We start from the raw sequence: 8,589 nt of genomic DNA, 5'->3' as shown, positions 1-8,589 counted from the left end.
CACGGCTGGGCGGGGGCCCGCCGGGCCGCCCTCACTGCTGCCGCGCAGACCGCGCCTAGAGCTTTTCGAAGCCGAGCCAGGCACAAAGGAACACTGACTCAGATGTTTCACCTTAGTATTTTTCAGCCGGTTTGATGGACACCTAAAGCGGCCAGTTCCTTAGACAGAGAAACAAGAGGCAAGCCCACATTCTAATGCTTTTTCAAACACGGTAAGACGGTATTTATTTTCTTTTGAAAGGATGCCTCATTGTCCTTAAAAAGCCATCAAGTTTACTGCCTAAACCATCAGTGAGGTCCTTGCGGTTATATATCCTTCTTTGAAAATTTCAGCCTCCATTACTGAAGAGAGCCACTTGCCCCAGTTGATACAGATTTTAGCAACTTTAGGAAAACCCAACAAATACCTTTGGAGTACCTGGGCAACCAGTTAATAAGAAGGAAGTCCTGAGTGAAGCTATGTGGTAGGAAAATAATGCTTTTATTGGCATATAAATACCTCTGCTTGTATGATGCAAAGTAATTTTACCCCTTACTACATCCACAAATGCTCTCCTGGGAATTTAATATTTCACCGCTCCTCAATTCAGCAAGTATAAAGTCTGCTCTGACCTTTTCCACCTTCACACGCATGCCGGCATGAAACTATTCACTCTCACAGTTCCTGTTTTCTGGAGCCTCTTCCTGCCTTTCCCTGTTTCTTAAACACTTTGTTTCTTACTGTGTTCACGCTGTCAATAACCTTACTTGGTCCTGTTCAATTAATCCCGAATGCTGAACTAAAATCACACAGTTTAGAATATTTGTAGAAGGAAAACTTAAGAGATTATATTTAAAATAGAAAGGATGCCCTTTTAACTGAGATTTGAAAATGCGTAGATATTAGAGGTAACAAAGATACAAGCAAGGCTTCTGTGCATTACTTCAGCTGCAAAGAGGCTGTCTTACCAACTTTTGAAGTGGTAACAGGACACTAGTCCTGTGAAAATTTCAGTTGCAGTGCATTGGCATGAAGACAGCTGCTTCCTCTCTTGTTCTTCTTCCACCGCTAAGCAGCTCCAGGGGTGATTTGTAAAAGGTCACAGTCCAAGAAACATGTTGCAGTTCAGTCAGGTCAACATTTGTGATCACCCTCATCTTTTCGGACAGTGAACTTCATGGCCCAGTCACTGAAAAAACTGTTTTGCTATGTCTGAGGAGGTAACTTCCTTGTGAGGGCAATCTGGCAGGGCAGAGATTTGTGGGGGAAAACTTTGATTCATGTGTCCAATGAAACCAGTGAGGAAGTTTTTACATCCTGTTTTGATAACTGAGTAGGTGGCACTGGTGAACTTTTAAGGTCTGTGATTTCAAACCCAGGTACAGGGAGGGATCTACAGCAGTTAAACCAGGGTTGGGAGAAGGAATGAGCACTCGGCTGAACGTAATTAAATCTGAATCCAGGGACAAGGGTGTGCATTTCTCAGACATGAGATCAATGAAAAGTCTTGTATAAATACAGAGACATATTGTTGATAAATCCTCTTTTCTGATTTGGACATCAGACTCTTTATCCTTCACAAACCCTTCCTCTTCCTTACATTGCTATCCTATCTTAATGAAGCATAGCCTTGAGTTTCCCTAGATAGAGACTTCTGGTGGTTTCTGTTTCTACTTCCATAGGGATTTTTTCAAATGACCTTGAATGAACTTCAAGATTAAATAAGCCAGAAATCTCTCCCCCATCCCTAACATTTTAGTTATTAATCTTATCAGCGTGGCTTGATAACCTCAGGATAACTGTGTACAGCTGCTTTAAATATAGACCATGATTCAACTTGGAGGTCATCATATAAATAAGGGGTGTTGTGTGTGTCCCTGTATGTATGTATGCATGCACACATATATTTAGAAAGCTGTGAAAACTACATGACCTTCAGTGCAGCTTTCACATGCTGAAGCAGTACTCTTCAGCAAAAGACATAGATAGTTTAAAACAAAATCCCATTTCAGCCTTCCTTAACTTAGGCTTAGGATATTCATTTGGCCTTTTGAATTACTTGCTGATGAGGTCTGACGGTATTTAATTTCTCTGGGCCTCTGCCTCCTCATCTGTAAAAGGCAAGAATGAAGAGCCTTGCTTTTCTGCATCAGGTACTTGAGCATTTGTGGGCTGAATCAGTTATCGAGCAGTTGGGACTTATTACTGAGATTCGATGGGCTACTGAGTAAGAGGGAGGATTAGTTCATGAGGCTGCTGGAAATGAAGGTCAAGATTTCTTTTCAAAGATGCACAATTAAACCCAGCAATTTCTATGAAGAGAGAAACTGTAAGGGAAGCTCCTTTGACATATGCACAGAGAATACCACTTCCTGGGATATTGTATGACTCATGAGTCACTGTTGCAAGAAGCTTTTCCCCCCTGCAGACCAATGAGTTTGTTATCAGCTTGCACATCTCCTGAAATATATTATACTATGTAAAATTAATACGTGCTGCCTTTTTTATTATGACTTACAATTGATCCTGGCTTATTTATAGCATATGAAAGTAAAATGCTGTGGACTGTGTCCTATGTGTAATTACTTCCAAAGGCTTTTATCAGTGCAAAGAACCTAGCTGTTAGAGAAGCTGCGGGTACGTTTCCTTCAGGGAAAATATAATCACTTTTTATTCCATTCGAAACCCAATTCTTGCACTATATCCTCACTGTAAATTGAGATGACAGACATGAGCTGAAAGACTGTCAGAGCAGCTGCCATAATTTGCTGACTTCCAGCAATAAGTGTTCACCTGAAACACGGTCCACAGACTTAAACTGAAAGGACCACATGAAGAAAAAAAAAGGAGGAAACCTGCAGTGATGGTAGAGAGGGGGAATAAATCTCACATGACACAGAAGCAAGAAAACAAAGTAATGACTTTTTCTGTAGTGTCTACTTTTTGCTTTTCGTATCGATTTTTAGGTCTCAACCTCTTATGTAAGTTCCTATCATTTTACTATCCTTAATGTGCTACTCATGCATTCACTGAATTGGTTTTCTGATTCACTTTCACCTTGCACAACCTGTAACTGAAAAATAACTAAACATTTGCAAAGCTAACCCTACTGTCACGTTATTGGATTGCCACTAATCTGCATTTCTTCCATATATCAGATTGGATACTTGTTAAAGTCCATTCTCCAATAAAGTCCTATAGAGATTACACCCATAGGAAGACAGCTTCTCCAAGGACAGTGTTTGGATTCAATCTTGGGATGGGGCTACTGTTCTGAACTGGAGGGAAGATGGGCTGGATATGATTTGGAGAAATTGATGCTTTTTTCCTTCCCTTTTCTGGGGAGAGATGGATCAACTTTTGTGCTTCTAATTAAGAGCAAATTTTTCACTGTCAGTGTGCTATTTATTTTAACTTGTACATCTGCTGAAATTTACTGGGCAATCCTGTCAAAGAAAAACAAGCCCTGATCCAGGAGCCAGGAATTACTGAAAGATAATTACGTTTTGATGTCAGTGTTCTTTATAGTCTGCAGCACAGGACAATCCTTTTGCTGTGGGTTGCCCACCAAAGTGAGGATTACCGTCCTGAAGATGCTGGAAATACGGGTACTAGTGGCTTCTTAGAGCAGATCATAGTTTTGATCTGATATCTATTTAAGACTAAAAACTACAAGTGTGAAATTCCCAGCTGAGAATTAACAGAAGTGAATGATCTAGCCTGCATTAAGCAGCTTTGTCCAATGACTAAGTTCCATACCATGGTGAATTAAGTTTTCCAGACATGACTGGAAAAATAATGTGGCATCAGGTTATGCTTTTGGTGCTGTCTAGAGAAACACAAGGAAATGGTCAGAAGGCCCTTTAAAAAGCGACAGTAGAGAAAGATACTCCACTAAATGCAGTCAGCACTGCTTTCAAAGTCATATACTACAAAAGCAAAGCAAGCCAAAATACACTTTTTTCCCACATGGCTGCTGACTAGAGGCTCTAATAAGGAAAGAAAGCTAGTTTAGTTATCTCCAGCAAGTTACTGATGCTCTGTATAATTCCAAATCAGCTTCTTGCAAATATTGTTTGAAGCATCGATACTACTTTCATTTGTCCTCTAAGCTTTGGCTTTGCTGAGTAAATCAGTAAAATTGGTATCTTTTTTTTTTTTATTAAAGTGAATTAAAGAAAATGGCACAATGAAAACCTTTTTCTCCTCTATCCCTCACTACAGTTCTGTTGCTTTTGGATACTTAACTCCACTCACGTTTGCTATCAGCTGCAACTTTTAGACAATGGTATTAATGACATATAGGCCAGGAATTTAACGAATTAAGAGGCCCAAAGGTATATCCTTTCCTGTATTATCAAATACCTACAGAAATGGCAAACCTGTTTTATAAATAGACATGTTCTGTATTTTACTTTACAGAAAAGAAACAGGAAAAGATGCAGGTACAGGGCAAAGTCTAACTTTTCTCAAAAAGGCAGTCCCACTAAACTCATGCTTTGAACTATAGTAAGACTACCCAACTCATTTCATTTGACAGCTAATACTAATCTGTTTCTTCAAAGATAAAGCCTATATCTTCATTTTATGGTATGTTGCTATTAAGCAGCTTATAAAGCACTTTGACATTCTCAAACAATTGGAAGAAGTCTGTATTTCTTTTATGTTGGTCGTTCGTTCAGAATCCCCTTCACACAACGTACGTGGGCAAAATTCTGCTGTGTTTCCTGCTCAATCTTTCTCAGCCCTTTGATTACTAATGCTGTTAGGAAATGGATTCTTATTTATTATGAACTTAGACTAAGAAGTAGAAGAACCTACTTAATGCCATAAAATAGATCTGCATGTGATGTTACTCTTCCCTTCCTTCTATACCAGCCTCTTTGACAATGCAAATAAATCCGTTTCATTTCTACCTTTGACAGTTGGCAAGTTGTTTCTTCAATGGCTGAAGAATCCCTAGAGTGAATTATGTTTACAGTCATTGTTCCATTCTTACAGAGAAAGAACAACCCCAACCTAAATCCTTAGGGAGGAACATGATTTGGGGGAAGAAAAATAACCTTTTTTTTCCATCGTGCAGGAAAAATACATCAGCTAGAAGCAGTCTACTTTTTTAAAAGGAAAAAAAACCTAGAAGAAATGGAATGAAGTTTTGCATTTAGCAAGGTTTATACATCTTTCACCACCATGAATATAATTTTTCTCTGTTGCATACCTCAGTGTGGTTCATGGTGATTTTGATGAATGTGAATAATTGTCTCAGTGGTTTTATCTAATATAAGGGCTGCTTCCCAATTTCCTTACATAACACCTTTGGGATACCATTATCCTACTCTTCTTCAAAAGGACAGTAAATCAGACCTATTAAGCAGAAACCCTTTGAGAAGTAAAGGACTATGCATTCAGATGAAGGAAAGCTAGTGAGGTTTAAAACAGTAAGGGGCCAAACTCTCTCCATACAGTGCATATATATGTATACATATTTTAAAAAAACAAAATGTCTTTAGTTCTATTTGAGTAAAAAGAAGCACCTTACCTTACCTCTTTTCAGTGAAGGAAGATCTGCATTTAGAAAGAGGTTATGTTTCAAGAGATCTAGGCTATGTTGTCAGCACCACCAGCTTTCCCTTCCATATTTGATCTCCTGTTTACCGGCATAATTATGAAGCTAACATATTGAAACCAATGTAGTATTTTATGCAGTTCAGTCTGTGTGTGCAAATCAAATCTATTTATTTCAACACTTACTCACAATTTACCACCATCACAATTTACAATCAAAATATGCCCCTATACAGTTTCATTAGTACTCAACTGCTGTAACCAGGAGTAAAGCCGGATCCCAGTGAAACCTGGAGTGAATCATCCTTTTTTTCTCAGGATATAAATGGTGTTAAATAGATACCTTCCCCATAGGCATGTTTTAAATCTAAATTCTATTCCATATAAAGAAAAAATTAAAGTATGCATACTGTTTTGTTGATCAACTAAAAAGGACTCTAAAGTAATATAGGAAAAGGTTTGTGATAGATGCCCACAAACAACCTTGACAGAAATTTAAAATCTGTGTTTGTGGGAGACTGAGAAAGAGGGATGCAGTTGCAAATAACAGATCATAAAACAGCAGTAGAAGTTATGACTCAGTTAAAGATGTCTTCGAAAGATGTGAGGGACAAAGAAGAATTTGTATTCTTAAGATATGATCAATGCTACCACTTCCTTTAGAAAGAAAGTATTTGACAGAATAATTGGCAGGCTGCAATATTAATGCAAAGATAATGACTGATTAGTAAGGAGTGGATACAGAAAAGGAAGGAATTTTGCCTTGTACATCAAGGATGCTTACCTGAGACATGATAAGTCTTTAGGAGATGAAAACAAAAGGTCTTTGCCACAGTGGGATCCTATAGATCAATAAACCAAGATAGTATTATATGTGAGACCTTTTGTGAGTACCTGACAGGTCATCTATAGCACAAGACTATAAGATAACATGGAATTTCAAATACACAGATATATGCTGGCAAAGAAAAATGGCAGGACAGAGGACGGAGGTAGATGTTTACCCTAAGTTAACAACAGACTTCTCCCCGGCGCTATTCAGAACACCTCAGTTAGCTGGACAAAGCAGTAAGAACATCCCTTTCTCCCATACAAGTGATTCAACAAGTTCTTAAACTGTTCTAACCACTGTTGATAAAAGAAGGGATATATGAAGCTGGGAGTAAGCCCAAGTGAAAAAGATAAAATGATAGCATTTGCAAGCCACAAGGGAAGGATGGAAAACAATATAAAACAATGGACTTCAAGAAACTCAATGTGGGTCTGCACCACCTCAGAGTGAGAGCTAAATGAAAAGTAATATATAGGCAATAGAATTTTATGTTTGGTGTTTTTCTTTTTTCTCTTCAGAAGCTTAAGTTGGCTCATCCTGTTGAATTTTACACTAAATAACTTGGAGTGGGCTGAAACAATCTCAGATTTTTAATGATTATCTTTGATAACTCATGATAGACAGACAAGACATCAGAAGTCTAGAAAGGACACATCTTTAAGCAAGGAAAAGGAAAGCCTTGGGATACAGCCAGCAGCTTACTCTCAAGTTCCTAAAGTACTTGAAAGAATAATCAAAAAATAGTATTTATGAACATTGGAATTTTGGTTAGGAGATGAATGACCACTAGTAAGCCTGTCATGAATACATTAAATCCCATCTACTTATGTACATTCTCTAACAAGATAATAGGCTTTAAGGGTAAGAGAAAAGTGCCAGAGCTTACACAGCCAGACTTCAGTGGTAGCTCTGACCATCCTATAGGGCTCCTAGATAGTCTACAGAAACATGTTCCATAGTGAACTGTTGTATGAGCGTACACCTGATCAGAAAAACATAGCTAGAGAGTCATTGCTAGAATCAGCTGCTCCCCAAGGGAAAGGGAGTCAAGCATGATACCACAGCCAGCGGGGCAGGGGCCTCACCGGCCAGGACCCAGCTCCACAGCACCCAAGCAAGAGAGGGCCAGGGAGGGCAGCCAGGTTCAATCAGGAGTCCAGGAGACACATCCACAGTGTAGAAGCAGGTCCAAGGCCAAGCCAGGAAGTCAACCCACAGTTCAGGTGCAATGAGGGTATCCCAGGATCAGACTCAGTCCAGTGATCATCATACAGGTCCACAGTGATAAAGCAGGGCCAAAAAGTCAGGCCACAGGTCAGAAACAGCAGGATGCTTTGCCAGACACAGCTATACCTTAGCTAGAGACCAACAACCCTCCACCATAGCTCAGACAAGGTCTGAAGACCCCAGGCTGAGCTTAAATAGAGCCCCTGGGAGTATGGGCAGGAGGGGATTTGGGGACGCCCCAGGTGAGGTTGGTCTCTCTGGTTAGTGCTCTTAGGCCTATTAGTGCCCTCAGGGCCCTGACACTCGATATGGATGTTTTCTGTCAAAATGGTAGGAAGTAGTGTGTGAATGTAGCCTGTCTTGTCTAGTATGTTATACTTGAATGACTGAGCAGAGAAAATCCTTAATTAAATTTGTACATAATACTGCATGATGATGATAGGATAAGAATTCAAAACCTTCCTGACATACTGGGGTATGGTTTGAAATAACAGAATGGGAATGGTTTGAAATAACAGAATGCAATTTAACAAAGCCAAGTGCAAATTTCTACATTTCAGTGTCTAATCTAAAACAGTAAGCCTAGGCTCTTGCTAAAGTCAATGGAGAAATTATCACTATAGGACAATGCATAGAACAACAGAGTACAAGGCCACTCAGTGTAATGAAGAGATATCTCCTTGAGGTGCATCTTTTAGGAATGCTAACTCCTTGGATTAGTTAATGTAACGGCTATTTAATATAGCTAGGTGTCCACAAAAGCCCTAACTTCCAATACCTCTTGTGACTTTTAGAGAAGTGTGTTAAAAATAAATGGAATAATTTGCAATGAGGTAGTAAATAGAAAAATCTGAATTTGAAAAGTCCTATGGCTGGTGACTTGCAAGTAACAGAAATATAGAAAGTGTTTAATTCTAGTCTGCCATAATTTCAGCTTCTTTTCTCTTGGCTGAAATATTGCTGAAATATTTTCCTGAACAAAACCA

This window comes from Pygoscelis adeliae, unplaced genomic scaffold, assembly GCF_000699105.1.
Source record: "Pygoscelis adeliae isolate BGI_AS28 unplaced genomic scaffold, ASM69910v1 Scaffold117, whole genome shotgun sequence".
In the NCBI taxonomy this organism is placed as follows: domain Eukaryota; kingdom Metazoa; phylum Chordata; class Aves; order Sphenisciformes; family Spheniscidae; genus Pygoscelis; species Pygoscelis adeliae.
This window is presented reverse-complemented; position numbering follows the sequence as displayed.